Below are 13267 nucleotides of genomic sequence, written 5' to 3' on the forward strand. Positions count from 1 at the left end.
CTTCGTCGGCATCTTCAACAACTTTTCTTCAAAAATCCATAACTTCTTCATCCGGAAGCTGTTTTCAGAGCCGTTTTTTTTAATCAGCCTAATTTTTTGAGATCATTCCATTGGAACACTTAGTTTCAACATCTATAGCTTAATTTTCTATTAAAATGGAAAATCCATGCCATGGTATTCTTGACAGCACCAACTACTTCCAATGGTGGTCCTACATTGTGAATTTAGTTAGAAGTAAAGGTCTTTATAAAATAGCCTCAGGCCAAGAAACCAAACCGAAAGATGAAGATAAGGCAACCAAATGAGAAAATAGGAAAGATCAAGCACGTGGGTTGACAGGGATGTCTACTTCTCCATACCTTAGATTCCATATAGCAGAACTTGATACTCCTAGTGAAGGAATGAAATAGATCACTAAAGTTTTTGGAATTAAAAATGAACTTAGAGCCCATCAAATCGAAAATGACTTTCTTACGTTCGACCCCAATAATTTTTCTTCCATTGAAGATTATTTTTCCAAGTTCAAGACCCTAAGACTTCTCTTGGAAGGTGTTAAGGTTAAGAAAGAAGATGGTAACCTTATCTATTCAATTCTTACTAGGTTGGGACCAGCCTACTTTGTGTTTGTTTCCACCTTCCATTCTACAAGTGAAGCCTTCCTTTGATTCCCTTTGTGATTCTTTAATTAGAGAACAAGAAAAACTCTTACACATTGGTCTTCTTAATCTTGGAAACTCTTCTAAGAAAGCCTTAGCCACCCAACAGCAACCAAATTCAAAGAATCCTAAGAAGTCGTATCCTAAAAAGAATGTTCCTAAACCAAATAAGGGTCCTAAGCAATTTCAGCCTCAAAATGAAAAATCATTTCAACAAAATGATAATGCAAATAAAAATAAATGGAAGAAGATTGATAGACATTGCCACTTTTGTAATCGAGATGGCCACTTAGAATCCAAATGCTTTAAGAAGATGGAAGCCTTACAAGCAACAATGAAGAAGCATAACATCCATTTGGAGCACTCTTCAACTTCAACTTCATCTTCAGGAATAACACTTTCCACGTGTGGTTTTCAAACATCTCGGTCTGGATATGCACTAAATGTATCTTCTTCTTCTAATTCTCATGAGTGGCTCATTGATTCTAGAGCTTCTTATCACATGGCTAAAAGCAAAGCCATGTTTTCTTCTTTAAATGATTGTAACACCAAAAATGTATATGTTGGTGATGATAGATCTCTTAATGTTATAGGGACTGGAAATGTTCATATAGAAAATGGTAAATTTTATGATGTATTATGTGTTCCAACCTTATCCTACAACCTTCTATCTGTATATCAGATAACTCATTCAGGTGAAGGTATAATCGATGAGTTTTCACCTCACGATGTTGTAATTAAGGACCTAAGAGATCCTAGATAGATTTTAGCTACTTGCATTGTTGATGATTCTACAAGGTTGTATAAGTTTAAAAACTTTGGGTCATCAAATCTTCCCTCGGTATTTTTTGCTCATAATGATGAAGTGAGTAAACTTTGGCGTGAGTGATTTGGTCACTTAAACTATCGCTCCCTTCAGATTCTATGTAAATAAAATATGGTGACAGGTCTTCCCATCGTATGTTGTAGATATGGTGTTTGTACCGGATCTGTACTCAAAATACAACATCAGGATAGTTTTGAAAAACGTGCCCCTTGGCATGCCTCAACCCCTTTACAGATTGTGCATAGTGATTTATGTGGAACACTTCTAGTTGTTTCATTCTCTGGCTACAAGTATTTCTTAACTTTCATTGATAATTTCTCCAGACGCACTTGGGTATACTTCTTAAAACTCAAGAGTGAAGTATTTAACATGTTCTTGGCCTTTAAGGCCTTTGTTGAAAAACAATCTGGACATAAAATTCTTAAGCTAAGATCTGATAATGGCGGAGAATATGTTAACAAGAAATCCATCAACGTTTGCATTGATAATGGAATTCAAATGCAACATACTATTCCATATACTCCACAACAAAATGGTGTAGCTGAAAGGAAGAATCACACCTTAAAGGAAATGGCTAATTGTATACTTCAATCTAAAGGATTTAGTCTTAATTTTTGGGAAGAAGCAATTAAATATGCAAGTTACATAATAAATCGCACCCCCATAAAGGTTTTAAAGAATATCACTCCAAAAGAAGCATGGAGCTCAATTAAACTATATGTAAGTCACTTTCGTGTTTTTGGAAGGGAAACATGCGCCCATATTCCAGATGAGAAACATAAAGCTTTAGAACCTAAGAGTGAAAAATGTATTTTCGTTGGATATTCTAAATATGTCAAAGGTTACAGAATTATTCCACTTAATTCCAAAAATGTTATCATTAGAAGAGATGTAAATTTTTCTGAAAATATATCAGCCTACGAGCCTAGTTTGTTAGATGTGCCACCTCTCTCTACCCCTTCTACTTTTGAAAAAATTTCTTCTTCAAATGATGACAGCGAGGATGACAATCCTCCCCCACCTTCTCAGGATCCTCCTTTAGTTCCTCAGCTTCCAAAATGGGTCCATGCTACTCGGGATGTAGTAGGTGCCCTTGTCGGTGATCCTACAGATCAGCCAAGTACACATTCTCAGTTCAATAGAGCCTCTTCTTTACTGGCTCAAGCTTCATCTAATTATGACCCTGACACCTTTGCAGAAGCTTCAGGCCATCCAGATTGGGATGCAATAATGAGTGAAGAATATCATTCATTATTGGCAAATGATACATCGGATCTTGTTCCTCTACCAAAGGGACAAAAACTTGTTAGATGCAAATGGATTTACAGAACCAAGTATGGACTAGATGGAAAAGTTGATAAACATAAAGCTCGTCTTGTTGCTAAGGGTTTTTCACAAGTAGAAGGCATTGACTATACTACAACCTTCTCCACTATTACCAAAATAAACTCTATCCGCCTTTTTCTTTCCCTTTCTACCTCTTTCAAATGGGAAGTCCATCAGATGGATGTTAAATCTACCTTCTTGCATTGGGACTTGCATGAAGAAATCTATATGGGACAACCTACTAGCTTTATACAAACAGACTCTAGCCTTGTATGTCAGCTTAAGAAATCCATTTATGGTCTCAAGCAAGCCCCTTGAGCTTGGTATGCCAAAATGGATAGCTTTCTTTTAGAAACTGGCTTTTCTAGGTGTCATTCTAACAGTACTGTCGACACCAAGAAAGTGGGCAAGCTCCTTATCATTCTTGTTCTTTATGTTGATGATCTTATCCTTACTGGTAGTGATCCCAACCTTATAAACCATGTGAAGTCCAGTCTTAAAAAGAAGTTTGAAATGACAAACTTAGGAAACTTGCATTATTTTCTTTGTCTTCAAGTCTTGCAATCCAAGGAAGGTATTTCCCTTTCCCAATCCAAGTATGCATGTGATCTTCTACGCAATTTTAACATGGAAGACTGTAAGACAACCCCTTCTCCCTTTTAGTTTGGAGACAAAATTTCATTCACTTGAACTTCACCTGAAGTTGATGCTACCTTATACCGTCAACTTGCAGGAAAACTTTTCTATCTGACACATACTCGTCCTGACCTTTCCTTTGTTGTTGGCCTTATTGCTTATTTTATGCAAAACCCACATGAAAGTCATTGGAAGTCAGCTAAAAGAATACTTTGTTATGTTTGAGGTACAATTTAGTTTGGGATTCATTACAGTGCCAAAGCATCTCCTCTAATGGTTGGTTTCATTGATTCCGATTAGGCTGGTGATCATGATTATGAAAAGTCTACTGCAGGTTTTGTGTTCACTCTCGGTTCAGGACTTATTGGTGGGCTCCATTATTGCAGCAATAATGCTGCAACTCCTGGGACTCCCTTCTTCACTTTTATCAACCCGGTAGTTCGTAACAAACTTGGAAGCGACGATGTTGTATGCACAAGTACTAGCTCTTGCCGCAGCTGTCACTTGTTCAGCTAGCACAAGTCCGCTAGGGGCTCAAGCCAACTACTATGAGCTCTTAGAAGAAGACTTTTAACTGATGGATGGAAGCTAACTAAGAGGAAGCTGATCTACTTGCAGAAAGAAACTGAAAGCCAAAAAGTAACATAAACCCTAGCAAACCCTAATTCTACCAGCTAATCCTACTAATGCAGAGGAGAGAATGCAAACTATTAAAAGAGATGCCATTACTTCTATGAAGGTAAAATGAACATGCCTAGGCTACCTCTATCTGACGGAAACATCTTTTTGTCTTTTCAAATAAGTTATCAGAATTATCATGCATGTGTTTTAACTAGATTTTTACTGTGCAGGGGTGGATCAAGGAAGAGGAATGCTTGGAAAAGGTTAGGACGCTTCAGAGATGGTCTAAGGAGTCCCTAACACCCTTCCGAAGAGTTTCACAAAGTTTGGCTATCCAGCAACCTCACTTGTGAGCTTCTACTGGAAGTCTGCAGGGGTTCTACAGGATGTTTTAGGGATTTATACAGGATGTTCAGAAATTTCTACAGGATGTTCTAAAATTGGATTTTGGAGGATGGGTGAGTTAGAGAGGATGCATGAATGGATAGGGCGGTAGGGTAGGGGTCTAAAATGACCCAGTGACTGATGGATGAAGTGATGAGAGGGTGTGGAAAGATAACTTGACTTAAAGGAGGCTAAGGTAATGGAAGAGCAAGAAGGTAGGGTTACGTGGGTAGAAGAGTAGTTGTGAGATGAGGAACCTAACTAGGAGATGTAGCAGTTGGCCTGGACGAAGCTTAGGTGGATGAGGGAGTGATGGAGATGCCCTACAAGGTGTACACTTAACCAATTCAACCAAGTCCTCCACACAATCAAAATCTTATCTAATCTATCCTAACTATCACTGAAGCAAATGAACAACAGCTTTATTTCTTAAATAGAACCATGTAGAACACTTAATCAAAGAAACATCTCCAAAGGTCTGAACGCATGACTAAGTTCTACAAATGAAGACATTACACCAAAGATTGCATGGTCAATCAAACTAGTGTTTTTGTTGGGCAGCACTGTTTCTGCAATTCCAGTCCCTGATCCAATAAGGGAGAGGTGAAACTGAGAGTGCATACAACCCCTTTTTCTGGAGCTTTATAAATTATTATCCTATCAATCTATTCTACACATTTGAAGCAATTCTATTCCTCAATAGTGACCTATTTAACCAACACAACTAAATCTTGCTCAACAAAACCACGTTTCAAATGCATAAAAGGAAAATCACTGTGCTTACAGGAAAGATAACAATACAAAGAAGGAGGCCCTAGGATCTCAGGTTGGGCCCAACCCTGAGAGCTATGGCTCCTATAAAAAACTCAGAGCTGATATCAAATCCGACTGCTTCTCATTATCAAAAAATAATCATAAGTCAAGAGTTATGCCAACAATGGCTACAAAAGAAAAAAACAGAGCTAGCAGCACTGTAGTGCAAAATATGCAAGAGTTTTTCCAAGAGTCCCTCATGAAGGCTGAAGCCTTAACATTTATACACCACGAGACCCTAGCTGGCCTCCTAAATCCATGGGACTTGGCTGCCCAAACTGTGAGTGAACAGCTCCTTCCAAAAAATCTGTTTGGCTGCCTTCTAGATCCGGTTTTGGTGGCCTTTGGAGCTCAGAGTTGGGGGTGAAGATCCCAAGGGAGGCTATTTAATGCCATAGAAAACCCCCATACGAATCCTCAACCCAAGCTTGGCTATCTCCTAGCCCATGTCTGCTTGATTTTGCCCCAACATGTGTCAAAAAATCCTGAAATGAGCACGTGTTAGCCACCTAGGAATAGTGACTACCCTTATTCGTACAAATGACATAAACATACTAAAAAATAATGCATAAGTTATAAAAAATGAAGGATTGAACAGGGATAATTAGGGCAAATGAGCCCAAAATGTTACCAAATTTGGGGCTTATCATCACCCCCTACTAAAATGATTGCTCATCCTTGAGAAACTAGTCCAGCTCCTCGTCTTTCATTGCTTTAATCGCCTCTCTCACATCCCAGGCTTTTGAAGTAGTATCCTCCTCACTGTCATGGAATCCGGCCTTCTTCTCCACCTCTATTTTCCTTTCTCAAGACTTCCTGTAGAAAGCCCTGTAGTGGCTGATTTCTGGCTTCCTGTAGAAGCCGTTTTTAACTTTCCTGTAGAAACAGGCGGCACCATTTTAGCCTGCTTGGCTGAGGGTGCTTTTTCTTTTAACTTTGCTGAGGCTGCCTTAGAGGTGCCCTCACTAATGTGGACTTTTTCAGTCCTTTCCACCCTGCTCTGTAGTCTTTTCTCCCTGGGTGTTAGTGTGGTTTTGTCACCCTCTGTTTTGGCAGCTTGATTTTTCTCTTGTTTTCCCTTCTGTTCTTTCTTTGGTGTTTTGGCCAGAGTTTCTTGGCCTTTACCTTTCTTCTCTGCTTGAGTGTGTTCCTTCTCCTCGCTACTGGAGGAGGTGAGCTCCTCAGCCAACATTTGGATGTCATCATCGTTAGTCAAATTTCGAAAGGTTTCCCAGGAGAGAGGGACGGTGTACGTGTAGAGTGCATCTTCCACGAGGAGCTTAATGAGCCCATGATGTGCTATCCGGTCTGGCGTTCCCTCTCTCAATTTGGTGGCACACTCAGTCATGGACTGCAGGAGGAAGTAAGGAATGCTCAACTTTTTCTCTGAGGGTAGGTCCATTTGGTGCCTAAGTTCTGTGAGCAACCGGAAATGATATCCATACACGATGCTGAATCGCCCCTCGCACGTGATATACTTCATAATTTGGAGGCTGACCTCACTCCAGAATGGCTGTAGGCTGGTTCTTCGAACTCCATTCTTGTCTTCTGAGAATTGTTCCTCTGGCAAGAAGAACTCCGTCTTAGCTTTCCAACCCAGTTTTCTCTCCTCTTTATCCCAAGCTACCCCCATCGGTAGATCAGTGACTCTGCTAATGAACTGTGGGGTGAGTCTGAGGGTCAATCCTCTGAAGTTCACAACGGCCAACGTCTTTGACTTTGGCTGCAAGGATCGCAGGAATTCTTCTGCAACCTCGTCATCGTGACCTTGAAGCTTGTCATAGAATGACATTTGTCGTGCACGAGAAAATAGGTCCACCACCTCAGGGGTTTCCCGTAACTTCTTTGAATCTGTAGGCTCTTTTCTAATGAACCCTCCCAGCATGGTAAACACTTGCTGGGTTGGCCTGAGCTTGCCTACTCGTATATAGAAGTGGATCTTTGGGATTTCCTTAGACAGAGCACATAGCTATGTCCCTGTTATGCACACAGTTTATAAAATTTACGACTGTCTACAAGTGAGCCTTGACAGTGGCTCAATTATGAATCAAATCCTGGAGAAAATCCCACATACACACTATGATGACAATTCTCATGTAGCAATAAGAAGACGCTTGTAAATTCATGCACAGAATGTAATTCACGGTTTCCTACCCCTTTAACATGTCGACTTCACCACCTTTCGAACCAATTGCATGGGAGAACTATGCTCAAGCTTACCACATTCTAGAATTTCCACCTTCGATGTGAACAGTTCAAATTCCTCTGTAACGTTGAGCTTCCTGTAGCGCAACTTCCTGTAGAAGTCGTGCACGGGTTCTGGGGAGCGCTTCAGTGGTTCTGGGCCTTCTGTGCAGCAACAGGACGTTGGAACAGGCTGAGAACTCAGAGTAACAGCCTTCAGAAAATTTAGGATGTGTACTCGGTTGCGAAACGGTTGGGAATAAATGAGTGCATTGCGCCATACGAGATCTAGCCGGCGGATTTGAATTCTGCGGAATTCGTGGCGCAGGGGTGAGCTGTCCTCGTCGGCCCATTGGCCGACGTCACCTGCTATCATTCCGCTACATGTATGCCTAACCGCCGAATCATTCCCTGTATAGCTACCGCCACCACTCCTATTAGATCGCCGCTTCTCTCTGACTGGATGCTTCCCACGTGTCCATTTCCTATCTCGTTAACACAACCAAAGCTTTTCGGATTGGACGAGCCCGTCGAGCTAGTTGTGGTGGCCAATTGAATGGCTACCTGACTTGTTCAATCCATTCATTTTCATATTTACACACATTTTAGAGCATCCTTTATGTAATTTGACGAAATAGGGTGAGACACTTACCTGTGCGGCCGTGGACGTGATTTTTCACATGCTTCAGGACGAGGGGTGATGGATCCGCTTGCTGCTGCTTCGTGCACAGGCATGAGAGCTCCTTTTTATTGACTGCTGCCAGTTGCGAGACCGATTTCCTGGCTATGGATGGTGCATGCACCGGCTTCAGGAGTTGCAGGTATCTTCATGGTGTGTGCTCTGTTAACACCCAGGTTGTTCCCTATGACTCCCAAGGGAATACGGCCGGGGTAACCACTAACCAATCTTTGGGTTACAGTTCCTAGCCTAACTGTAACCAGAGAGGGCTCTCTCTTTATGATTTGTCTTTGCTATGATGGTGTTTTAGGCTAGCTATGATGCTTAAATCTTGTTTATGTTTTGGTTGAAGGATCTCTTTCAGGTCTTATGATGTAATACTTTGATGGTGAGTTTCCATTGGGCAATGGAGTCTAGATGCTGTGAGATGATCTTATATGCTGAGTAGTGTTCTAACTGCAAGGCCTATTGTGTATTTAACAGACAAGTTTAGACTTAAGTGATGATATATGTCAACCAGCAGAAATCTGTTAAGAATTTTCTGTTATGTTGGTGAAATGAAAATGAACGCAGAGCACAGGAGCAAAGTATGAATTCCTGTGACAGTGGTCAATGTGAAAGATGTATTCTGAAAGTGCAGCAGCTTAAGAATCACACTTTATATAGATTACACCTGAAGAAAACATTTATAAACAACACAGACTGAACTCAGGGTGCTCAGTAAGCAAATCCTGGGAGTTATTCTTTTTCTCTGTTGCTTAATATTGGAAATCAGATAGCGTATATGGATTTATAACAAAACAAACTAGACATGGAGAAAGTTACAGAGACTTATTGCATGTTTGATACGCAGGGATCCAGTAGTCACGAACAGGAACAGAACATCTTCAACACATCAAGCATCCATGAAATTCCATTGCTTCCTTTATTAACTTTCAGAAAACAATTACAGCATAAGAGACTCTTCAAGAGAAATTCACAACAACCCTTGCTATCTCATGCGAAGGGGTTTATATAGAAATATGTATACAAAATATCTCAGGTATTGAGTCATCTGAGAGAGAGAAAATATCTTCAGTAGTGTTCAGAAAGTAGGCAAGAAGTTATTATAATGTTAAATGCAGCGTAAATGCCCTTTATGTCTGTCAGAGGATTGTTTGACTTTCAGGAGTCACTGAGTCAGTTGCATTACTCTGTATTAATTCTGGAGGTACGCATTTACTTTTGCCTGCGCAGTGAGCTTTCGGATTTGCCAGCTGTGGTTCTCTTTTTCTGCTCTGTTGGCCGCTACATCCGCTGAGTTGGCTCAGCTTTGATTTTATGATGCCTGCTGACTTTGTTGACTTTTCTTTTCATCAAAATTTGTAGGAAAAATAGAAGTTGGTGCATGAGTTACTGTTTACAATATTCTCTGGATTGCATCTGCCCACCATTCCTGTGTAGGGAGCTGGTGCCTGAGGATGGCCTCCATTGTCTCTTCTGCTTCAGTATATTTGAAAAAATCTGGGGCCACATTAAATAAGTGATTAATTTCATTCATTATATAAAATAGATTTTCTATCTTACCATAGAAAATCTGCCCTGTAATAGGCCCTGTGTCTTCTGAAGTGCTGGCCTTCTCATTGACCTGTGCTGTGGCAAAAACATTCACTCTTTTAGCATACTGTTCATGGGTGAATAATTTCCCTCCGCTGTTCAGCAAGCTAGGGAGTCCTCTATTCTGCAATATCTGGAATCTCTCCATGAACCTGTTTACCTCTGTTTGCATATCCTGGGTTCTTCTGTCCAATGTCTGCACCAGATTTCTAAGAGTAAGAACCCTCTTGATCATTTGAATAGTTTCAGTTCTATTTGCAATCCCCATGGTGGCCAACTGAGAACTTGTTCTGTGATTGAGCACATTGATCATTCTTGTAGCAATTTCAGGCATATTTCCCAATAAGGCCCTTGATGTTCGGATTTCCCTCTGTGCCTTTGGAATGAGCTCTAGTTGCTCGTGGATTGTCTCGATGTATGGCCATTGGTTGTTGATGGATTGACCAATATTGGACCATATCATTGCTCTGATCTCAGCTATGATTTTGTCTAGCTTGAGCTCATTCTCAAGCTCCTTGATCCTGTCTTTAAGGGCTTTGATCTCCCTGCCCTTTTCTGCCACTTCTCTTTTTGATTTATCATGCCTTTCATTTACCTTGGCCAGCTGTTCCTTGGTCTCATGCAGCTCTGTCATCTGGGCTTCCAAAACTTGTATTTCATTCTTTAGCTTTTGCATGTCTAGGCTATGTGCCTGTTCTGTACTTGTAGGTGCTGCTGAAGTGGATGTAGCTGTTTGCTCAGTTTGCTGAGGTGGAGGCACAGTGGTAGGAGCAGTTTTCTCCAGATTGATGACCGGGGAAGGCTGAGAGGTCTGGCCCTCTTCCCTTTGCTTTAGTGCTGCTTGCAGTGCCACCTGTGCGGCCTCAGACTCTCCTAATTTCTCTTGTGTCTGCAGGAGCTGCTTATATATAGATATTAGTAGGTCTGTGGCATCCTTTTCCATCCTCTGTTGGGCTACCTCATCTGTTTGGGGGTGAATGGTAGCTGGGAGCTTGACTTTCTTCCTCAATGCAGCCATGTCAGCATCTCTAAGTTTCAGGATCTCTTGTATCCCTTTGATGTCATTGGGATTGTGCCCAATTTCTATAATGATTTCCTCCAGGGATTTTATCCTGTTGTCTTTGGCCTGAGAAGAGGCCCTCTCCAATTCTAGCTGGGAAGCTGTGGCATTCAGACTGCTTGTCAATTTATAATTCTCCAAAGTTTTGTCAGCCAATGAAGCATACACCATTTCGCCAGTTTGCTTATGCAGCTCAATTTTGTCCATAGGGTGTATGTCCTTGGCGAGGACCTCTAGGTTAGTCCTAAGATAGTCAGCAGTAGATTGTGGCTGGAGCGCCGTAGGCATAAAGTGACTCATTATCATTTTGCCTTCACTTACATCAAAAGCAGACATAAGTCTCTGCTGATTGGAAGGAGCCATGTTTAGCAGGTGATTGTACAGTTGCACTTTGATAGGATCACTCCTCCTCTTGATGTCTATAAATTGCTGCTTGATGCTTACTTGTCCTTCTTTCTGCTGGCTGGAGGAGCTGACCTCCCCTCCCATGGTCCTGTCCTGTTCCTGCTGGAAGGAACTTGCTGAAGTTTCTCTGCTGGGTGGGCCCATGCCCAATGCCTCTCTTATTGCTATATCCTCCTCTGGAAAATCATTGAGTCTCTGCCTTTTCTCTCCCTGGTCTACAGAGGATGTCAGGGGAGTCTCTCTGTCTCTTTTTCTAAAGATAAATGTATCCTCCTTCTGAGGGGTTTGGAGGACCGAGGCATCAAAGGTAGTGTCTTGTCTTGCAGGCACCGTTTTTTCAGTGGTCTGAGGAGTCTCCACTGTTTTCTTTTGCTGGGCAGACTGTTCCTGCCTTTGTTCTTCTTGGTGTTGTTGATCCTGCTGTTCTGATTCTTCTTGCTGCCCTTGCTGCAGCCCTTCTGCTTGCTGCTGTTGTTTTAGTTGCTGTTCCTGCTCTTGCTGCTCTGGCTCTATCTCCATCACCTTTTCTTTTCCCTTCTCTGATATATTTCCAGCAACTCTCGTGGCTTGCTGTTGGGCAGTTGAGGAGGATGCTGCTGCTCCAATTTGTATGCTTGGTAGTGAGCTGACCTGTGAATAAAACTCAAGGTCAGCCATTTTCTTTATGTTTCTTTGAGCTCTTTGATTAAGCTCTTCTTGAGTAACAGCCTCCTCTAAAGTCCCTCTCCTCCATTTACTTTGATTGGCATATTTTTCTATGTGAGGAAGGCTGCAATGATCATAAGCAGACAACTTGTATTTAAGTCTCCTCATGGTAATGAAGTTGTTAGGGTCATAAGGTTTCCATAGGAAGCTGTATTTGAGACCAAGGCCCCCAAGTATTCTATCTGCCTCCTTCCACCCTTCATCCCTTTCGTTATAGAGGAAATGGCCAAGTTGACTTCTGACTTTCAACTGTGCCTTCTTACCTTTGCCTGAAAAGTGGAACATGTCCACAAAGCCAAACTGCCTGAAGTATTCTAAGGCAAATAGTCTCATGGGCACAAACCTGGGTAGTCTAAATGGGGGCAACTCACACCCATATATTCTAATAACGGTGTGGTGTTGGTAGAAGTACCAATCCCCAATGCTGTATGCTTTTGATAAATGCAGGAGTCTTTGCATATCATCTGTCAATCTGGGAGGAGGTGAGCCCAAAAGTAGAGTCATGGCTGGATGAATGAAGTTATCAATGAACTCACAGTAGGTGTATGGAGAATAGAAATTGAGGTGGAAAGCAGATGTCCAGTACACCACCGACCTCAAATTTCCCTGTGCATCTTCTCTTTTTATTGGGAAGGAGAACTTCTCATGCTGGAAGTATAAGAGCAAATGATATATGTAAGAAGTATATTTAAATACCCTTTCTCTTGATAGGTTCATCAACTGCTCATGCATCTTGTCTGAGATGTATGTGGCATAGTCATAACAGACTGGTTTTCTTCCTGGAGAAAACATGAGCATTATGTGCATAACTGTTTCATCCACATACTCCACTGAATCATATCCCAGGATGGGACTGATCATGTCAACAAGGTCCAGGCCCAATTGGTTGAGGTAGACATAGTTGATGGGAGGGACTTGCACAGTGTTAGCTTTGATGAATAACTGGTTAAGTTTTGTAATCTGAGCCTCTGTCATTCTGGCTCCCTCCATAATCAAATCTGCTAGTGATAGGGGGACCAACTTCTTATCTGTTTTGAACTGCAGCATCTCCCTGATGGCTTCAGGGGTAATGAAAAACAAAATTGAGCCTGAAGAGTCCAGCACTGCCCTTTGGGATGCATCATAGTGGTCAGCAAGTAAGTGGATAAGCTCAGGGAATTGATTAACCTGAGGAAGCTTGAATATTGGGAGAAATGAATCCCAAATTCCCAGGATGTCTGTCCCATTCTGATGTTTGATCTTTATTTCATTTAGGATTTGGAGATGAAACCTGCTCCTGCTTAGCATTTCTTCTGATATCTTACAATCTAAGTCAGCTAGTGCTTTCCAGTCCAATGCTCTGTGAGGGGCATTCAGGGGAGCTACATTGAGGGCTA

The sequence above is a fragment of the Pinus tabuliformis genome, chromosome 2_2, assembly GCF_031772625.1.
Source record: "Pinus tabuliformis cultivar Carrire ecotype Pingquan chromosome 2_2, CPIR1, whole genome shotgun sequence".
In the NCBI taxonomy this organism is placed as follows: Eukaryota; Viridiplantae; Streptophyta; class Pinopsida; order Pinales; family Pinaceae; genus Pinus; species Pinus tabuliformis.